Here is a 22409-nt window from a genome sequence, read left to right on the forward strand (position 1 = left end):
TTAATAACCATTTGGATTTCCTCTTTTGTGAAATTGCTGTTTGAATCTTTTACCTACTTTTTAAAAAAATTTTATGGTTTGTCTTTTTCATATTGATTAACTTCAGTGTTTCTTTTAACTTCCTAGAAAACAATCTATCATTTGCTTTATGTGAGACAATATTTTCTTCTATATCATGACTTATCTTTTAATTTTATATGTGGCTTTTTCTGATGAGTACCTGTTTTCTTTTTATCTTGTTTTTTTGATGGCATCAAATTGTCATTCTTCTTCTTTGTGATTTTTGCTTTTGTGTTTTTATTGGCTTATATTTGCCTACTGAATCTCTGGAAGAATGCACAATTAAATATAGTGTTTACCGATGTATGTATAAGGCAGAGAGGAGGAAAATGCAAAAAAGAGATAATAGAAGGCAGGCTTTGCACACTACACATAATTCAATGTTTTGTTTTGTTTTTTTTTTTTTGGAAGATGATCTTATTACCTAGTCAATGGATTAAATTCAAAAATCAGTTAATTTTAGATTAAGTGAAATTAATGTTAATTTGGTTTAAAAAATAGAAACCAAACAATAAAAATGACACTTTTGGCTATCTTTCTGCCTGAGTTTGAAAAGTCACACTTCCAGAGATATGGTGGGAAGTGATGCCCAGTTCTAGTATGCTGCTATTTTTGTTTGTCAAAACGAATGAAGTTTCCTGAGATAGTTCAGGACAGGAATTATAAATTTTAACATTTTTTTCTAAAAGAGATGGTGAAGGGATGAAACAAATTATAGTAAGCTAAAGTAGTGAAAATAAGCCATGCAGTGCAAAAATATCAACTTTAAAATTAATCTGAATATCACCTATCTAAAAAAAACAAATTAACCATTAAATGATCAACTGACAGCTTGAAGCAGAATATACCGAAATGTATAACATTTTATTATCATATCTATTTCTTACAATTCAGAAAACCCACATAGAATATCATCTAAATCTGTAATTTAATGCCTAACACTGTAACACATTTCTAAAGCAAGTTGTAAAATGAGTCAGCCTTATGAGACTGAGTGACATTTTGTCACTGATTTAAAGGAAAATACTGTCTCTGTTAAGATCTTATAAAAGATATAATGAAGAAAAATGAAGTATAGGTTTAGACAAATTTGAGAATTTTATCACCTTAACATCAGAGTGTTAATGCATTTGTAACCACAAATGTTTGAGCTATTCCATTCATTATATCAGATGACAAGAAGGTGTCTGAAAATGGTCTTATTTGTTCAGGTAAATTAAATAATGTCAGATCCATGAGTGATGTATTTGTCATTATAGGATCTAGATGTTCAGAGTATCATGGACTAAAACAACATTTGTAATGGCATGAAAATGAAATATTTCAACATTAATATTTTCTGTGAAAGGATTTATTTTCATGGTTACTTTTTTTTTTCTGTTGGACTAGCTGGCTTATAGTGTTTTCTACAGAAAAACAACCTAAAAAACAAATGTCAGTTTAATTTAGCACAGCAAGGGTAAAGGGAGTATTAAAAATGGATGAAGATAGATGTTAGAAGCTATCTCGTGTTAGTTAAGTAATCTGCAATTATAAAGGCTATTTACAATTTGGGTAGTTCTCACTGCAGGACATAGAGAGTGCACATGAATGAATGACCACAGGATGGGGCCAAAGGCGAGGACAGTTGAAATACAATGAGCTCCAAGAGCATAAAATAAAAGAAAAAGAAAAGGACATCCTCGAACATTTTTACTTCTGTTTTAACTTTGACATTTTTACTTATTAAAAAACACATCCTTAATTCCAAGAGGTGAGGGGAGAACAGAAATGCTCTGTCCTGAGTGTCCTCGTCAGCACAAGTTCTACCCCATAAAGGTTCTTGGCACTGAAGTACTGTGACCCACCCAGGACTGCAAGGGTGGACGTCAACTTGAATGGGAGAAGCAGGGCCACGGGTGGGAAGGGCTATAGCCACTGCTACATATGACCAGATTTTTTTTTTTTTTTTTTTTTTGGTCAAGAGAAAGTAAAAAAAAATCTGTATTATTCTTCTGATATTTAAATGTGGAAAAAAGTTATAAAGAGCCTGCAGGAAACTAGTTTGCACTAATAATGATAACAAACCCTTATGCAAACTCCCTGTGTGCCAGGGATATGCTCCAAGTACTTTACATAACCTTGTTTCATCTTCCTAACAGCTGCTTGGGGTTTGTTCTATTGTATCTCCATTTTCAAGATGAGTAAACTGAGGCATAAGCAAGCCTATAACTTGTTCAAGTTCACACAGTTGTCAATGGCAGAGGTGACTTGAAAGGAGAAAGTTTATTCCACAGTTCACACTGGCACACACTGAAGTGTCCCAATAAGAAAATTTCTCCTTCACAGAGCTGCTTATAAGTATTTCATTAATTATAGAACTGAATCAGCTGTTTCTGACTCTATACTGATGTATTTCTGTATAATTATTTTTCTAAAGTCACTTTTTTAAATTTAGAAAATTTCATAAGCCCTCATTGTTTCTAAAGGGTCCAGTTAGGAAGAGGGGAAATTTTTATTATTGAATATTCTAAAAGTAAAATATCATTTTCGAAAAATGTATATTTTTTTATGTTTCAGCTATCACTTCCCATTTTGCTTTTGATTAACTTTTTCATTGTGAAATACTGAATGAAACTAGAAGCCAATCTAAATAATGACTTCTAAGTTTTATTAGAAGAGTAAATTCATACTCTTTAAAAAATGCATTTGTTTCAAAAACTAGTTTCACCATATATTATGCTTGAACTCTTAGAATTTTCATGCTTTATTATCTTATCCTATATTCATATAAGGATCTATAACTGTCAGTTAATTAAATTATGAAAAAGCAAAGGGGTTAGAGAGTGTTTATTCTTTGTGTAGAAAATGCAGATATTTTTGGTATATACCACATATACCTCAGAATTTCTGCTTATTTCTACTACTTTAAGAAGTGGAATTTCAGATCACTCTTTGGAGAGGGTTTAACGTCAAGTGGTCTTAAAATTTATACTCAATTTAGCAACCCCAAACCACCAAGTCAATCTTCAAAAATTCTAATATATAAATATCTTCATTTCTGGACATTCCTCTAATTCCCAATTTGTTAAAATATAAAATATCATCTGAGAAGGGTTTTTGTGGATGTTTGCTATTGTAGTAAAACACTGCGTAATAAAGATATATACATGTATGCTTGGATATGTAATTATTCATTTATTTTGGCTGTGCTGGGTCTTTGTTGCTGGGTGTAGGCTTTCTCTAGTTGCAGCAACTGTGAGCTACTCTTCATTGCAGTGCGTGAGCTTCTCGTTGCAGTGGCTTCTCTCGTTTGAAGCATGGATTCTAGGCACACGGGCTTCAGCAGGTACAGCACGTGGGCTCATTAGCTGTGGCACACAGGCTTAGTCGCTCTGCAGCGTGTGGGGTCTTCCCAGACTAGCAACTGAACCCACGTCGCCTGCATTGGCAGGTGGATCCTTAACCATTGGGTCACCAGGGAGGTCCTATATATGCTGTCTACACACACTGATACCTAATTACAGTTGGAGGGCTGCTTCCCTGAGTGGCTCAGATGGTAAAAATACTGCCTGCAATGCAGACCTGGGTTCAATACCTGGGTCAGAAAGATCCCCTGGAAAAGGGCATGGGAATCCATTCCAGTCTTCTTGCCTAGAGAATCCATGGACAGAGAAGCCTTGTAGGCTAAAGTCCATAGGGTCACACAGGGTCAGGCATACGGCTGAAGCAACTTAGAACACACATATGATTATATATGACATGTATATTACATAACTCATAATAGTGGTAATGTGTGTATATAGTGACAAAGATCGTGACCTCAATCAAGACACCCAAAAGTACTTCAGCTTTTGTTTTCCCTAGCTGTATTGCAATGTACTTGATATATTAATTTGTGTAAATTTAAGGTATAGAATGTGATGATTTGATACAACTATATATTGCAAAATATCAGAATAAGGTTAGCTAATACATTCTTTACCTCACATAATTGCCATTTTGTTATTACTGTTATGGTGAGGACATTAAAGTTTCATTCTCAGCAACTTTCAAGTATACAATACAGCACCATTAACTATAGTCACAGTACTGTACATTAGATCTCTGAAACTTATTTATAACCAAAAGTTTGTATGCTTTGACTGCTGTCTTCCCGTTTTCCTCATCCTTCAGTCCATACCAACCACCGCTCTGCGCTCTGTTTCTGTGAGTTTCCTATTTTTAGATTCCACATGCAAGGGAATTCATACAATATTTATCTTCCTCTGTCTTATTCATTTCATTTTGCATAATCCCCTGAAGGTCCAGCCATACTGTCACAAATAGCAAGATTTCCTTCTTTTTTATGGCTAAATAATATACCAATTATATACATACCACATCTTTCTCTTATCCTTTTATCTATCAGTGGACAATTGTTTCCATGTCCTATTGTAAATAATATTTCATTTAACAAAGGAATGAAACATTTCTTTGAGATAGTGATCTTATATTCTTCAGATTTGTACTTAGCAATGGGATTGCTAGATCATATGGCATGTCTATTTGTTTATTTTATATTATAGTTAATTCACAATGTTGTATTTTCAGGTGTACAGCAAAGCCATTTAGTTATACATATTCATATATCTATTCTTTTTCAGACTCTTTTATTGCATAGGTCATTACATAGTACTCAGTAAGAGTTTCCTGTGCTATGTAGTAGATCTTTATTGATTATCTATTTGTATGTGTTAATCCCAACCTCCTAATTTATTCCCTCCACCATCACCCTGGTAGCTCTATTTTTAATTTTTTGAGGAACTCCCATATTGTTTACCTTAGTAGCTGTGCCAGTTTACAGATTGATGGAGACTCTCCAAGCTTTCATTCCTAGGTCTATGGTAAATCTCAGTGCATTCACAGATGTGGGTTACTCACAAGTGGTTTTTGTTTGCCCTTGGGTGATGTATACTGTTTTCAGAGAGTTGATTACTCACCCTACAATTGGATGGTATAAGCCTGTCCCATCATATCTATGCCATGTCTCTGGAATTTACATCCAGACTTTTCAGAGATATCATTGCAAGGAAGACACCTAAAAAGTACCCCCTGCTAGAATGATCCACCCTCACCCCAGGTTTAACTCTTTCCAAAGAAACCTCTCTTGAAGACTCCACTTTTGGTTGGAGAAGAAATATTCATTCATTATATAAGAAATAGGTCTTGCATATCTTCTCTAGGATGACTATTCATTTTTCACTATTAAACCTCTATCCCTAATATTGACTGTGGATTCACCAGTATGCTTTTTAAATCCAGACTTCTGACTTGCACCAGCTCCAAAATCATCCTACTTCTCCTTAGAGTAAGTAGGAGCGATTTACTTAAGCACCACCATGAAAGGATGTCAAATTCTTATTGTTCCTCACCAACAGAAGGTACCAAAAATATTATTAAACCCAAACACATACACACAATATAAACTAGTGCTTTGCCCTAAAATTTCCATTCCCTTCCTTATCCCATGCAGTTTCAGCCAGCAGAACGCTTAGCATTTTTATTGTGCTAAAATTTAAGTCACCCCTAGTACTTTCTCCTCTGACCTGGCTGTTGCCAGCACTGAAGGTAAGCGAGAAGTGTGAGGAAGTCATTAAACATTCAGCAGCCTTTCAGAACCTCAGTCAAGTTTCTTCCAACTGAGCTGGGACCATGGAGATGCAGTGCACAGCACTGGACAGGAAGCCAGGCTTAGCTAGGTAGCAGAGAGGTCTTAGATAAAGCAAACAAACCAGGGCTTTGTGAGGTGACAAAAAGGAAATGAACAAAGTCACACCCTCAGCCCATCAACCAACAGTCTAACAGTCTAGTGAGCAGGAAGCAAGAGCCACAAGACCAGTGGCCCCCAATGGTGAGAATACACTGCACAGGTGATCAGGAGGGAGCTAGAAATCGGTTCTGTCCTTTTAGACACTTTGATGTATTCTAATTGCCCAGAGCTCTGCTTGAAGAAAACTAGGGAAGAGCCTTCTTGTTTTTGAACTAACAATAAACATACTACTGTTGTTTAGTTGCCCAGTCATGTCTGATTCTTTTGTGGCCCCATAGATTGGGATTTTCCAGGCAAGAATAATGGAATGGGTTGCCATTTCCTTTCTCCAGTGGAGCTTCTTGACCCAGAGAACATAGTATGTGCCTTGCTAAAAGCTATTTTATAAAACAGTATGAACCTGATTTTATAAAATATTGTCTGATATGAACAATCTTGCTGCTGCTGCTGCTGCTGCTAAGTCGCTTCAGTCCTGTCCGACTCTTGTGCAACCCCATAGATGGCAGCCCACCAGGCTCCCCCGTCCCTGGGATTCTCCAGGCAAGAACACTGGAGTGGGTTGCCATTCCCTTCTCCAATGCATGAAAGTGAAAAGTGAAAGTGAAGTCATTCAGTCGTGTCCGACTCTTCGTGACCCCATGCACTGCAGCCTACCAGGCTCCTCCATCCATGGGATTTTCCAGGCAAGAGTACTGGAGTGGAGTGCCATTGCCTTCTCCAATGAACAATCTTAAATTGCTGCTAAAAACACTTTATTTTAGAAGCAGAAAAAGTGAGAAACAACTTACAACTTGAAGATTTAGCATTACGTCCAGAATCTCTTTGTCCCTCAGCAAAGATAAACCCAAGCCTTTGGAAGTTGACTACTTTTTTCCCTGTTCTCAAAATACAGAAGACCTCCATTGATAATGAAGACCATGATGGAATTTTGAACCAGGATGCTTCTTAAACATTTGATAATATCTAAACAATAAGAAAATTACATTTAATCTAGACATTAAGGACATTACATTCTAAATGTTAAATAAAACAAAGAAGCAGAATAATTTACAAACCATTCAAAGTTAAATTACAGAATAAATATCTTTGCCGTGAACATTTGGGAAAGATAGTTACGTGTGTGTGTTTAAAAATAAATTGAATGTTTAGATAATGTTTCATGAAGGGCACAGGAAAATCTAATTGGAGTGTAAGCAAAGGATAGTAACCAAGACATCCTCAATCCTCAGAAGCAACTTAATTAAAGAAAAGAAATAGAAATGAGTATAATGCATGTGGAAAGAGAATGGATGAAATCACTCTGGGCAAAATAGACTGAATATATTAGGGAGCAATGAACAAAATTATACAGTCAGGTAGTCTGAGGTTTAAATATATGGCTGAAGAACTTGAAATTGATAGGTTAGACAGACATTATAGTTTCTATAACCAGGGGTGACATATGAACAGAATGTTTTAGTAAGTTATGTAGGTTGGGTCTACGGAAAGATGAGTTTATTTTTCCATATTAGCCATAAAACTAAATCTATTAATTCAGGCATGATATGCTAAGAATCTGATTAATAGTGGGGTACTTGAAAAGGAAACAAAAGGGTGAATTTGAGAAATGGTGAAAGAGGAGGAAACCCAAGTCCCTAATGGACTGGATATAGAAGAATAAGACACATATCAAGAATAACTACATCAATCCTTTCATAAGTACACAGGCCTATAGAATACTACTAGAAAACTCCTCGTAGAAATGGAGAGGCTGAGAAATGAGGTCTAAAGTGGGGGCTGAGGGCGCACTCTCATTTAATATTTTTCATATCTACTATCATTCAAAGCAGTAACTATTGGCATTCAACATTTGTCCTTGGCTGGCATTAAGGATAGGAACATTCTAACTCTGAGGAGCTTTTAATATAGTTAAGCAAAAGAACGCAAGGCAGACTGCTGTAGGAACCAACACAGAACTAACTGTAAAATTTATGATAATGAATAAATGATATTTTTATCACTTATAGAACTAAAAATAAAGGGATAACACAGGAAGTGGGGGCAGTGGATTAAAATGTTACAACTGGGAAGCAGGAAGCCCAATCTTGAGTTATGCATGGAGAGATTAGAGATAGAGGAGGAGGAACTGAGGTGGAGCCAGCCAGGGCGGGAATCTGCTGAGCTGTCAGAACTCGGCCCTGAGGCTGCTACATGGCAGAAGTAAAAGCGATACTAAGTAACAAGAACAGTTGCAAAAAGCCTGCCTTAAAGAGAGGTTTGCAAGGGTACAAGCAAACTGCAAGTTACAAGTTAGTTACCAACTACTGAATAAAACCGAGGTGACGGACAGTCCTATTTCTCCTGATCTGGTACACACATGTTTGCTTGTGATCTGGTACACACGTGTTTGCTCCGTGTTTGCTCCGTAGAGATGGAGACTGTGTGGACACTCTCTGTCCTATTAAGAAGAAATGTTAATAATTGTAACAAGCACTTCTTGAAAAATGCCTCGTTTAAATTGCTATAGAAAGTTTTACACTTGAGAAAAAAAATGTTAATGGATTGTAAACAGGTACAATTTTGCTTTTTAATTTATACAGTTCCTGGTGTGTTGGAGGGGGGGAGTGGAGGGGAGGGGAGGAGACAAAGAGTAGGAAAGTGGCAGAAAAACAAAGCAGTAAAGACAAAAATTAAGCTATTATACCAACCAGCACAGAAATGGGATTCTGTTAAGTAAAGGGAAGGAACACAGGCTTAATCAGTGATGAGTCTGCCAAGCACAGAATGGAGCTTCAGTGTTGTTAATCTCAAAGTTGACAACAGCTACTAACCAGGACAAATAAACTGACTTTGAAGTAGTTGTAAGTGCCTTCAACACTTACTGCTTCAAAGGTAGGACGATCCTTATCTACCTCATCCAGTCATTGTTAGGATTAATTAAGACACCATCTGTAAGTCACTTAGCACTCTGAGTGGCCCATAGCAAGAGCTTTTGAAGTGTTACATAATTACTGTTTGGAGAATTTCTTCCTACTTGCTTAAATAAAGGACTATTTGCAAATACCCTCCTTCCCAGTTTCCCAATCTGAAATGAGGACCTTATATGTGATAATAAGCACTTTAGTTCCCTTTGGATGACCTTTGAGAAAAGATGTTGACATTTTGACATTTTAGGCTCTCTCCAATTTCCTCTTTTGCTCTCCTGGAAGCAGATTTCTAGGCCTAATAGATACTTAATATTTCCTTATAGATAATATTTCCTCCACACTATGTGCTGTTTAGCTATAATACATACCACAGTAGTTGAGTAACTGCCATGTTCCAGGACTGAAGCAGTGATATAGTTTCACATATGATTTCTCTACAGGTATCACAACAACTGATACCTGGGTAAGAAACTAGAAGCAATTAAAAATTCAAAGCAATGATTTGAAGAACACCATTCAAAACTATGAAACTACCTTTGTCCAAGAATTAGTATTTCTTTCACCGTCAAAACACCAATTTACCTATCTAGATTTTTTGTAACATGTATGGAATTTCAAGTTATTACATCATAGTACCAACAAGTAGATTGTTCCATTCACGTATCCTGAACAACCACTAATATTGTATTGTGTCAAGGAATTTTGCAAATGTGGAAATATAAGCCACACATATCCATAATATTAAAAAGATCTAGACATTTGTCAGTGCCCTCTTCCACCACTGTACACCCTGTGCTATTGTTGTATATAAAATTACCACTCACCAACTCTTCGGAAAGCCGTTTGAGTCGTTTCCAACAATGTATTTCATTGAAAAAGAAATGCAAAGAATTTTCAGGTATATTGAATAGTAAGTTAAAGGAGTAAGAAAGTGTTGATGCACTGTATAATATTTCCTTATTAATTTCTATCACTCATATTACCCAAGAATTCTCTCAAACTTAATCACAAAACATATCCTGACCTTTAACAACTAGCAAGGCTGTAATGCTAACCTTCAACATTTTGCAAAATTCTTCTTTAAACACTTCCTCTGGAAAACACACAGCTCAAAGTGCTAAAATTGTCTCCTATAATAACCACAGCAGGATCCTAACAAACCCGCTTTTAAAAACCAAATACAGTCTTCCGTGGGGGCGGTTCACCACTTCCCCTTTTTTAACATGCAGGAACTAATTTAGCTGAGAAGATAAAAGCAAAAGCTGCCTACAGATGTACGAGGAAGCCAGATCCTAAAACAAAACACCTCAGTGGCAAGAGGGTCTGGTCCTTTTCTGTAGAAAAAGCCTTCTCTGACTTAGAAGGCCACACATGAAAAGCAAAGAGTCTGAAATCTGTATATATCAATACAAATGGTAGACAGAAGAAAGAAAAAAGGCACACAAATTAGTTTCAATTATATTTATGTATTTTCCAATTAAGTAATTATATACTCGTTTTCAATTTAATACCATTGTAAAGATATCAAGAACTCAGAACTAAGACAAAAGGCCTGAACTTTTTGTGGGAAGCATTTAAGAATATAGGCATATATCAAATCATTGTGTTTTACACTATATATAATTACATGTCAATTATATCTCAATAAAACTGAAAAAGATATGCTAAAAAATTATCATTAAGAAAGACTACTTTCAAACTACCAACAACACCTGAAGAGTTAAGAGCCAAGAATATAATCAGATGACCAAACTCTCCCTTTTCTTTCATAGAAAGAACTCATGAAATCCCATCTCTTCTATAAAGCCTTGCCTCTTTCAGAAGGATGGCCATTTGATCCCATCCCAGGTGGTCTAAACATGCACATAGCACATGACTTAGTCACTGAGAATCCCATTAAATATACTTAGTTCATTACTCATTTATAAATTCCCAATTTCATTCATTCAATTTTCAGATTATCTACTTGACCATACAGAGAAGGCAATGGAACCCCACTCCAGCACTCTTGCCTGGAAAATCCCATGGACAGAGGAGCCTGGTGGGCTGCAGTCCATGGTGTCGCTAAGAGTCAGACACGACTAAGCGACTTCCCTTTCACTTTTCACTTTCATGCATTGGAGAAGGAAATGGCAACCCACTCCAGTGTTCTTGCCTGGAGAATCCCAGGGACAGAGGAGCCTGGTGGGCTGCTGTCTATGGGGACGCACAGAGTTGGACACGACTGAAGCAACTTAGCAGCAGCAGCACTTGACCATATATCTGTGGGATGTGTTGTGTGGACTCTGGTAGATTATGAACTGCAAGGTTATTGGCCACAAACCTTATTAACATACACATTTTCTAATCATCGTTTAGTAAGTGTTCTGTAGTTTTTAATATAATGACAAAAGTAGAGAAAAATACAAATACATAAAAATGCAGACTCTGGCCATAATTCCAAGGCTCTTTGTGATAAGTTTTACTGGACTACTTATCAATAAGAATATATCACATCAAGTTTTCTATGAATTTTTCCTTTAAAAATATGTAAGAAACAAACATAGTGAATCTTATCTTTATAAAAGAAAAAACATGGTTTAAAAACTGTTTCATTCAGGAAGCTTGCTTAATAGAATGCAATTTGGAAACATTTTTTACTCTATTGTTACAAGCTATATTTTTAAAGTGGAACTTGAATACCATATTAGGAGAAAATGTGCACGTGGAATTTGATTAGAATACGAAGTATCCCTGTCTGCATCTTCTTCTTTTTGAAATCCATATGAATCCAGCACCCCAGGCTACTTCCTGACTTCTCAGGACATCCCAGTAAAATATATCATTATATTTCCCTTCTACCTCCCTCATAAAATATTTTATCTGCTGAATTAAATTGTGTTAAAGTTTGTTCTCTATCTGTATACTTCATTTCACCAGGCATCACTTTCTAAAAATACATTTGCCTTCTAGTAGGTGTTTTAGGAGATAACTTCTTAAACCAAGGGGTTTTGAATCTTTCAAACTGTGTCAGCTTTCTACATTACTGATGTACCTACTTGGCTAAAGATCTATGGCTTGTGGAGATATTTTCAAGCAAGTTAAAAATTAGAAAAACAGCAACTACGAAAACAAGCGGTTGTTTTACATAGTTAACCAGTAACTTTAGGTTTCCTGTACACCACCCCCATGGTGGTGTTTAAAACATGACAAAATCAGTCTTCCATTTTTACTGTTTCTAGAGTGGGCTCTATCAATGCCAATGGCAAAAGGAAAAATTGGATAACTCCTGTCTTTCCCCCAGCCTCATCCTTGCTCCATTTTATGTGGAGGAGGACTTGAGGAGAAGCAAAGGACTGTCAACTTGAACTCCTTCTTAGGCTAGAGAAGGATCCAGTCATTACAGCATAATGTAGTTTCTTTCTCATTCTGATAGACTTCAAGCAGGAGAAAAACAATTCCTACTCTACACAAAAATAGGTCTTACGGATTTTTAACATAGCCTCCAGTTCTTCCCCCCTCCCCACCCCCCACCCCGCACACACACATCTACAACTTTGCCACATAACTTTGTAGATCTTCCCAAGAGTGGATAGGATGTAGTTCTCTGCACCTTAAATCTGGATGAGTCATTGACTTGCACTGCTCGATGCTACTTTAGCAAATATGATGCAGCACAAGGTTGACAGTGCTTTGCACCTTGGGACCTGACTTCCTGATGCTCTGGAAACACTTTAGCTGCCACGTGAAGGAGGCCCTGTCTTTGCAACGATATGAAATGAGCAGGTTTGCTGGATGGTGTGGGCGCATGTCCCAGATGACATGACACACACTGTCCAGGCAAATCCTGTCATCCCAGCTAACACTGAGCTAACCCCTGGGCATGTGCAGGCGGCCACATCAAGGGTGCCCTAGCTGGGTTATCAGCAAACGGCAGACACAAGAGTGAGACACAATCAGCTACAATCAGGAGTAAAGTGATCATATAACCCCAGCCCAAATCACCATTCTGACCGTGGAAACACAAAGCTAAATAAACAGTTGCTGTGTGAAGCCATTAAATTTTGTTTTGGTTTATGACTCAGTGAAATCTTACAGATATACTGACTGCATGGGAAGGGAAATGGAACTTGTTAATTAAGGAAACATTACATTTTTCAGTATGAGTTTGGACTTTTTAGCTGTTCCTGAAAATTAACATTGGTCTCTCAGAGAGGTGCCTATATTTGCCCTTAGCATGTCATAGTTTAAAAAATGTTGTCTGCAGTTCATATTGGTTCAATTGTCCAAGGAATAAGAAAACCAGAGACAACAGGTCTTAATGGTTGGTGTGTCTCTGGCGTCCTAATGGCCCTAATGGCGCTTCTCCAGATGCAGACCTTGGACTGAACAAATGGAGGGAGTTGTTGGAGGCAGAGGGTAGGAACTTTCCTGTAAGTAGGATGGCAATTAAGAAGAGGTGTGGTTGGAGATTATCACAGAGAAGTGAAGAAGATGCCAGAATGAGAGCCAGAATCTCAGAAAAGTTGAATTCCAATAGGACTGTGTTGGGAAGGGCCTAACTTACTCTCTCTCTCATACCCTAGGGTAAGTTCTAGTTATCAAGTTGTAAAATATTTCCTATCCTACTTTATCATTTCCCTTTTAAAATGACTCCATGTGTATACTAACACAAATTTGTAGATTTTCTCTACCTGGTGTGGTAACCTTAGGGAGACTACAGGGAGTACCTGGGGAAAAAAAATGTGTAACCCTAAAGAGGACTGAAGAGAGACATCTAAACTGACTGTCTTTCCCACCTCCTCCCCCATATGGTAGAGGAAGCTGACTTCTGAAAGAAGGCGGCAGGAAGAAATCTGAGTTTCAACACCTAGAAACAGATAAATGTGCCTGAAGTCCAGAATTATTCAGAAGATACTAGATGAAAAATGTCTCTTTTAAGCAGGTTCCGTTTGTACATCTTTCCCTCCTGAAATAATCTGCTTGAAATGATTCTTGGTTACTAGATGGAGAGGTTAATGCAGATGAAATACTAAACCAATATGTAGCCAATTTCATCTTTTGAATTATCTTAAGTAGCAATCCTGTCTTCTCCAGAGGCATCATTTTCTTTCTTGTATTACACTTATTTTTGAATACATATTACATATTCTGGTGTATTGCAAGCTATTCAAAAGAAAGAGTCAGGCGCTGGTCATTAATGAAAACCACAAGCACCAGAACGAAACATTATTTTGAGTAGTTGTTCAGTATCCTTTTGATTTACGTAATAAATAAATGAGTAAATAAATTCCTGAATATTTACACATTCAACAAATGCCTAAAGGAATGAATTCAATTAATGAGTAAAGTGATTTTACTTCAGGAGTGAAGAGAACTCTTGAGAAGTCCTGGAGTTCCAAGATGGTGGAGTGGAAGGACATGCGCTCATCTTCTCCTGCAAGAAATCCAAACTTACAACTGTCTGTTGAACAACCGTCAACAGGAAAATGTTGGATCACCATTTTTTGGTGGATCCCACCAAAAAAAGATACCCTACGTCCAAGGGCAAAGGGGAAGTCCCAACAAGATGGTAGGAGGGGCGAAATCATGTTTAGAAACAAACCACATCCCCCCCACAGATGCTCAGGGGGCTCAAACAAAACCTTGTGTGCACCAGGAGACCCCACAGAGACTGAGTCAGACTTGCCTTTGTGTGTTTGAGTGACTCCTGAGGAGGTACAGGTCAGCAGTTGCCTGCTGCGGGGGCAGGGGCTCTGGGCAGAGCAGACCTGGGCATGACAAAAACCCTCTTGGAGGAGGTCACCATTAAACCCCCACCATAGAGCTGCCAGAACTTACGCAGGACTGGGGAAACAGACTCTTGGAGGGCATAAACAAAACTTTGTGCACACCGGGACCCAGGAGAAAGGAGCAGTGACAGCACAAGAGAGTGACCCAGACTTACCCATGGAGTGTCTGGAGTCTCTGGCAGTGGCATGGGTCAGTGGTGGCCTGCTTCAGGGTCAGGGGCACTGAGTTGGCAGTGCTTGCATGGGACCTTTTGAAGGAGGTCACCATTTTCTTCATTACCTCCACCATAGTTTCATCACAGGAAACAGAGTTTCAAACAGAAAGGGAACACAGCCTCGCCCATCTGCAGAAAATTGGATTTAAGATTTAAGGATTATGGCCCTACCCATCAGAAAAAGACCCAGTTTCCACAGTTAGTCTCTCCCATCAGGAAGCTTCCACAAGCCTCTTATCCTTATCCATCAGAGGGAAGACAGAATGAAAACCACAATCACAGAAAACTAATCAATAATCACCACCCTTATGGCAGAAAGTAAAAGAACTAAAGAGCCTCTTGATGAAAGTGAAAGAGGACAGTGAAAAAGCTGGCTTAAAACTCAACATTCAGAAACTAAGATCATGGCATCTGGTCCCATCACTTCATGAAAAATAGATGGGGAAACAGTGGAAACAGTAAGACTTTAACTTCTTGGGCTCTGAAACACTGCATGTGTTGAATGCAGCCATGAAATTAAAAGACACTCCTTGGAAGAAAAGCTATGACCAACCTAGACAGCATGTTAAAAAGCTGAGACATTACTTTGCCAACAAAGGTCCATCTAGTCAAAGCTATTGTTTTTCCAGTAGTCATGTATGGATGTAAGAGTTGGACTGTAAAGAAACTTGAGCATCGAAGAATTGATGCTTTTGAACTGTGGTGTTGGAGAAGACTCTTGAGAGTCCCTTGGACTGCAAGGAGATCCAACCAGTCCATCCTAAACTAAATCAATCTTGAATATTCATTGGAAGAATGATGCTGGAGCTGAAACTCCAAACTTTGGCCACCTGATGCAAAGAACTGACTCACTGAAAAAGACCCTGATGCTAGGAAATATTAAAGGCAAAAGAAGGGGACAACAGAGGATGAGATGGTTGGATGGCATCACCGACTTGATGGAGATGAGTTTGAGTAGGCTCCAGGAGTTGGTGACAGATAGGGAAGTCTGGCGTGCTGCAGTCCATGGGGTCACAAAGATTCAGACATTACTGAGGGACTCAACTGATTGAGATATAGTGAGGACCTCCCTGGTGGCTCAGTGGTAAAGAATCTGCCTGCCAATGCAGGAGACACAAGTTTTATCCCTTGGCGGGAAAGATGCCCAAGAGAAGGGAATGGCTACCCACTCGAGTATTCTTGCCTAGGAAATCCACGGACAGAAGAGTCTGGTGGGCTACAGCCCATGGTGTCACAAAAGAGTTGGGCACAACTTAGTGGCTAAACAATAACAACAACAAGACACGGTGAGTAAAACCCAGAAAAAAAAAAATGAGGTTAAGAGGTACCACGTTAAAAACAGATCTCAAACAATGTGCTTAGTTGGGTGACCTAAGTTCAGGAAAGAACCACAGAGACATGTAGCTGAATAGCTTATAGATTTATGAATCTTTTTCACTTTAGTAAGGAGAAAAAAAATCCATTTTAAAAACAATAGTTTTAAAATATCTTTCCCATGTTAATTTGAATATATAAAATTTTCTACACATATTTTGTATTTCCAAGACAGAGTAAAACTATAGAGCACTAAGCTGAGAGACAATTCTAGGCTATTTTAAAGGATAATAGCGAATAGTTTCCACATAGATGTCAATTTAATTTACTTGATAGGCAATATGCTACTTTACTTCTCACCTCTCCTTCTCCTTGGACATTTTTGCTCCATTCTCCTTCATACTTTGTGGAAAATCCAAGCATATCACAAGATTGCTAGAAAGAGTTCTGAAAACTCACACATCTAAACAAGTCAGGGAGAGGATCTTTCATAGTCAATCTATAAAATCTGAATTAAGTCATTTAAAAATATATACATAGCAGTTATTTGATTGTTCTCTAGAGTAATAGCACAAGCTAAATTATCTCTCACACAGTCCATAACCAGAATACACGAATTGGTTGGTACTTATGTATTTCTCTGTGTCTCTGAACTTGCAACCCCAAACCTTCTGATTTTGTCCCAGTAAGATAAATTCAAAGACTTTGTCTCTTGCCTTCGGCATTAATTTGAGAAATTACTCAGATACCTTCTCAAATGTGTAGATCTTTCTAAAATGGCACAAGGCAGATTTAAATGGGTATAATTTCAAAGCTGAGCAGAAGATTAAATGTTCATCCTACAGACTGAACATCTGAAGAGATTTTAGGGTAAGTCCCTTTTGAAAATCCTGCCCTTGAGAGATAGCTCACTTTTCATCACACATTTAGATTTTCGTTTCATTTTTGCCACTTTCACAGAACATTCTGAAACTGCTTCTCCTCTTGTGGTTGCACTTTAATGCTGGATCTAATAGCAGAAACCACTTTCTTTCCTCTTATCTTAAACATAAGCACAATCTGAATAAGTTAACTTTATTCCTCTCCGGTTGTGGAAGTTCAGTCCAAATGTCTATAAAAATATTTCCAAGTTCTCTCTCCCATATTTAGATTTTAAAAGTTCATCCTTCACAAATACAGATTTGAAAATTTTTTCCACTAATCCTCTAAAGAAGCCTATTACATTTCATTTTGAATGACTGCAATTTATTGGAACAGCAAGCAATAAGACTACACATATTTGCATACACACTGAAAAGTTATATAATCTGAATATTCTCTTTTACTAGCATTTTAGTAACACATTATCACATCTTTCATGATGGAACCACAAAATGTCGCCTTTCAGAAAATGCTTCATTTTTTTCTGAAATAATGTTTTTAAGTAATGGTTTTTAAATTTTGAATAACACTAGCCATAGTCTAACAGCCCTTTGCTATTTAAATAAAGACCACAATTTTTCTTGGAGAGTATTTAATGAAATTAGAAAAATCTGCTCCAAAAAGAGAAAAGGAAAGAAAAAAGAAGGAAGTGGGAAAAGAAGATAAGAAGTAAAATAGAATAATGCAACAGAAATATAAAGAATTCTCTCCTGGCTTTATGGCATAAGGACAGAACTGAATTTACAGCTAAGGCTTCCCTAGAAGTGAACATACGGCAAAGAAGCAAAAACCTTTTATGTACAAACATCTCTGAAATTTATGTCTATAAAGTGAAAAGTAGAGGTCCCACACTTGGAAACATAACTATGCCCAATCACAGAGTCACAGACTGCCTCACCTATATTAAAAGCACTTATTGAGCATATTACAGACTTGAAACTGCCTTAAGATATATCTAGTAGAGTGTCATTTCAGGATGGTTTATGATGAACAAATTCCAGTTAGCTGATTGGAGTTATTTTGCACAGGAAAAATCATATAGAAAAGCTGTAGACATTAAAGGGCTTCCCTAGTGGCTCAAATGGTAAAGAATCTGCCTGAGATGCGGGACACCCAGGTTCAATCCCTAGGTTGGGAAAATCCTCTGGAGAAGGAAGTGGTCACCCACTCCAATATTCTTACCTGGAGAATTCCATGGACAGAGGTGTGTGTCTGGGGGGCTACAGTCCATGGGGTCACAAAGAGCTGGACACAACTGAGCCAATAACACTAACTGCAGACATTAAAAGTCAACAGAATCATCTATAACAAAAATGCTCTGAAATGTCAGATGTTGCAATAAGACTTATACCCTTGTGATTTACGAGGCAGGAAAAAGGAATTTAAATTTAAGGAATAAACTTTAACAAAATATACAACAGCTTGAATCTCAACTGAAAGAATGGCAATTTTTGTACAGTTCCCTGAAGGGCGTTTAGTTGACCCATGGCTTTTGATGTATAGCCTTGAAATTTGTTTTTAGCTGTGGAACCACTTGTTCAAATAGGAAAAGAAAAAGTAAAGATTAGTTCTGATCCCTAGAGCTGAGCTAGTATCTGATAATCTTCCAGTTTTAGTCTACATGCACCTTTACAAGAAAACCCCTAGTTAAAGTCTCATCAGAGTAGATGAAGAAAAAGGGAAGGGTGAGGGGGGTGGAGAGGAAGAAGGTACTGGCAACCTTGTACATCTCTGGGGAAAATTTCACCCAAACCCCAATCCCACTTTGGGACCTTAAGAAAAAGATTACGAGAATCGTAGAGACTTCTGTTCTGATGTTTTTGAGCCACTGAACCAGCAGCTACCTACCTCCAAACTTCTATAACAAAAGAAAAACAAGTCCTAATGTGTTTAAGTGACCATGACTAATAGTCATATTAGTTATATTAGTCATATACCTAACTGATAGAATAGCCAACTACCTGACTATTCAAAGCATTCCGCGATGCCCCTATTGCCTACCTCCCCGCTCCCCACATTCCTCTTGCATCCCTTAACACACACACTGACACAGCCCAGCGCATGTCCGCATGCAGACACACATGCCTCATTCATCAGTTGGCCTAAGCCTGAAATTCCACAATTTGAGACTCACTTCCTTCATGGAAGTCCTTGATTTCATTCACACTACAAATACTTCTAGAATTAGTAACACTTAAGCCTTAAACTTTCATCCTTTCAACAGTCCTTTATAGCTTATTTATTGTGCTGTCCACAGTACTGTGATTCCTTTTACAAGGGATCTAAAAGTAAATAAGAAGCAATCACTGTCTTGAGGGTGCTATACTGCAATGGTAAAGTCAGCCCTGAAAACTCACATTATTTTAAAAATAGAGTCTAGATGCTCAGAAAGATGTGTGGGCTTGTGTTATTGAGACTTGAGGAAGGTAAACCAAATTCATTATGGTGAGTAAAGGAAGGTTTCCCAGAGAAACCTCCATTTCAGTAGCAGGGTCAGGACCAGTAAGAGTGTGTGCAAATACATGTGTGTGTGTGGAGGGGAGGGGGTAGTCTGGGTAAAGGGAAGGATGCAGGGTTAAGAATATAGAGGTCAGCAGAGGGTAAATTTAGGCCTCTAAGTGTGGAAACCCCGAAGAAAGGCAATGCCCAAGAATGCTCAAACTACTGCACAATTGCACTCATCTCACATGCTAATAAAGTAATGCTCAAAATTCTCCAAGTCAGGCTTCAGCAATACATGAACCATGAACTCCCTGATATTCAAGCTGGTTTTAGAAAAGGCAGAGGAACCAGAGATCAAATTGCCAACATCCGCTGGATCATGGAAAAAGCAAGAGAATTCCAGAAAAACATCTATTTCTGCTTGATTGACTATGCCAAAGCCTTTGACTGTGTGGATCACAATCAACTGTGGAAAATTCTGAAAGAGATGGGAATCCCAGACCACCTGACCTGCCTCTTGAGAAATCTGTATGCAGGTCAGGAAGCAACAGTGAGAACTGGACATGGAACAACAGACTGGTTCCAAATAGGAAAAGGAGTGCGTCAAGGCTGTATATTGTCACCCTGCTTATTTAACTTATATGCAGATTACATCATGAGAAACTCTGGACTGGAAGAAACACAAGCTGGAATCAACATTGCTGGGAGAAATATCAATAACCTCAGATATGCAGATGACACCACCCTTATGGCAAAAAGTGAAGAGGAACTAAAAAGCCTCTTGATGAAAGTGAAAGTGGAGAGTGAAAAAGTTGGCTTAAAGCTCAACATTCAGAAAATGAAGATAATGGCATCCAGTCCCATCACTTCATGGGAAATAGATGGGGAAACAGTGGAAACAGTGTCAGACTTTATTTTTGAGGGCTCCAAAGTCACTGCAGATGGTGATTGCAGCCATGAAATTAAAAGACACTTACTCCTTGGAAGAAAAGTTATGACCAACCTAGATAGCATATTCAAAAGCAGAGACATTACTTTGCCTACTAATGTCCATCTAGTCAAGGCTATGGTTTTTCCAGTGGTCATGGATGGATGTGAGAGTTGGACTGTGAAGAAGGCTGAGAGCTGAAGAATTGATGCTTTTGAACTGTGGTGTTGGAGAAGACTCTTGAGAGTCTCTCGGACTGCAAGGAGATCCAACCAGTCCATTCTGAAGGAGATCAGCCCTGGGATTTCTTTGGAAGGAATGATGCTAAAGCTGAAACTCCAGTACTTTGGCCACCTCATGTGAAGAGTTGACTCACTGGAAAAGACTCTGATGCTGGGAGGGATTGGGGGCAGGAGGAGAAGGGGACGACCGAGGATGAGATGGCTGGATGGCATCACTGACTTGATGGACGTGAGTCTGAGTGAACTCCAGGAGATGGTGATGGACAGGGAGGCCTGGCTTGCTGTGATTCATGGGGTTGCAAAGAGTCGGACATGACTGAGCGACTGAACTAACCGACTGAAGTGTGGAAAGGGCTTCCCAGGCAACTCCCGCCTGCCAATGCACAAGACACGGGTTTGATCCCTGGGTCAGGAAAATCCCTTGGAAAAAGGAAATACCATGGACAGAGGAACCTGATGGGCTACAGTCCATGCTGTCAAAAAGAGTCAGGCATGACTTAGCAACTAAACAACAACAAAGAGAGGAAAATAATGAATGTTTCAATCTAACTGGCCCATGGCGGATCCATAAGTGTCTTGTAAGAGAGGAAAGGCAGAGTCTTGGGTACAATTTTATGAGTTTAAACTTTATGCTGAAAGTTTAAACCACTAAAGCCTTCTAATACATGTTATGATGTGAATAGATTTGAGTTTTATAAAATTATATTTTTTAGTAATTTATAGAAAGAGTTATAAGGGAATAAGGCAGGAGGCAAGAATCCAAAGAAGACGTTATCTCAGGAACTTAAGCAAACAGTGATAAAGGCCCATGGCTGTAGCAGAGGCTTTGGTGATATTGCTGGTTAGGATATGATTACTGGAAAATACTTATGAGATCAGTTGGTCAGGATTTGGTAACCAAGAAGATTTGAAAAGTATAGAAGCAGAAAGGTAACAAATGCTGCCTAGATTCCTCACTGGAGCCGTAATAATATTTGTAACTCTCCATATTAAACTTTTAATGGATTCCACACAAGTGGAAAAGTTGTTTTAAACACAAGTCACTATAATGCCAAAGCCTAATAAACAGTCACTGCCTCCCACTGCTTAGCAGCTGACGCTGACATATACCAATATTAGGAGAAGGCATTTTGGTGGGAGATGACAGAAAGAATAGATTCGCCTCATTTATTTTTTCCTTTTTGCATCTTCTATAAGAAGCCAGAGACTTAACATAAAAATTCTCACAGTATTTCTAAAATCTTTTCCACGTACTATAAGTGAAAATACTTTCTGATGGAGATGTTAGAGGCTTAGAAACAGTATATGGCCAGATGGAAATCCCATAACAGAGACCTAGATATGCCTGTAGGGGGTTAAATGTAAGTGCTCAGCTTCAAAAGGTTCTTCTGAAAAATGACAAGTATTCTGGTGTCAGTGCAATTTCATTGTGCTCGCTTCTCTCTCTTCCCTCATCAAATCTGAATTTCCAGTCATTAGTCACTGTGGAATGTGGGATTCTCTCAAATGAGGTTTCAACCTGACACCATCACAGTGTCACCTTTCCATAGCTGAAATAACTTGAGGCATTCATATAATAACCAAGCCTAGAGATGTGTAAATAATCTGCCACAGGCCGTCAGTGATTAGGACTGTTTGTCTAAAAATGTCCTTAGGTCAACTAGCAGGATGCTGTTCTTCTAACCTCTTCCCATTCTGGTTTTGTTTTGTTTTGTTTTTTCCATCTGCTGACTTCTCACAGGATATGAAATTGAGTGCAGTGACACAGAACCATGAAGAACCTTTCAGAATTAATGAAGAGTGCACAGCAGAGTCCATG

General features: G+C 38.2%; 1 long non-coding RNA gene across 2 annotated transcripts in view; it reads right to left on the reverse strand.

Annotated features, from left to right (window-relative positions):
- The window catches only part of LOC121819674 (uncharacterized), a 49518-nt gene that overhangs the window by 13477 nt on the left and 13632 nt on the right, over positions 1–22409 (reverse strand). Inside the window, exons 2-3 of one of the 2 annotated variants that reach the window (XR_009600922.1) lie at positions 14684–14872; positions 205–14173 (exon numbers count right to left, since the gene is read on the reverse strand). This is a non-coding gene — a long non-coding RNA (uncharacterized LOC121819674). Of the gene's footprint in view, positions 1–204; positions 14174–14683; positions 14873–22409 lie in introns of those variants that run through there. The other variant, XR_009600921.1, reaches the window with a different exon arrangement.

This window comes from Ovis aries, chromosome 5 (genome assembly GCF_016772045.2).
Source record: "Ovis aries strain OAR_USU_Benz2616 breed Rambouillet chromosome 5, ARS-UI_Ramb_v3.0, whole genome shotgun sequence".
Classification (NCBI taxonomy): domain Eukaryota; kingdom Metazoa; phylum Chordata; class Mammalia; order Artiodactyla; family Bovidae; genus Ovis; species Ovis aries.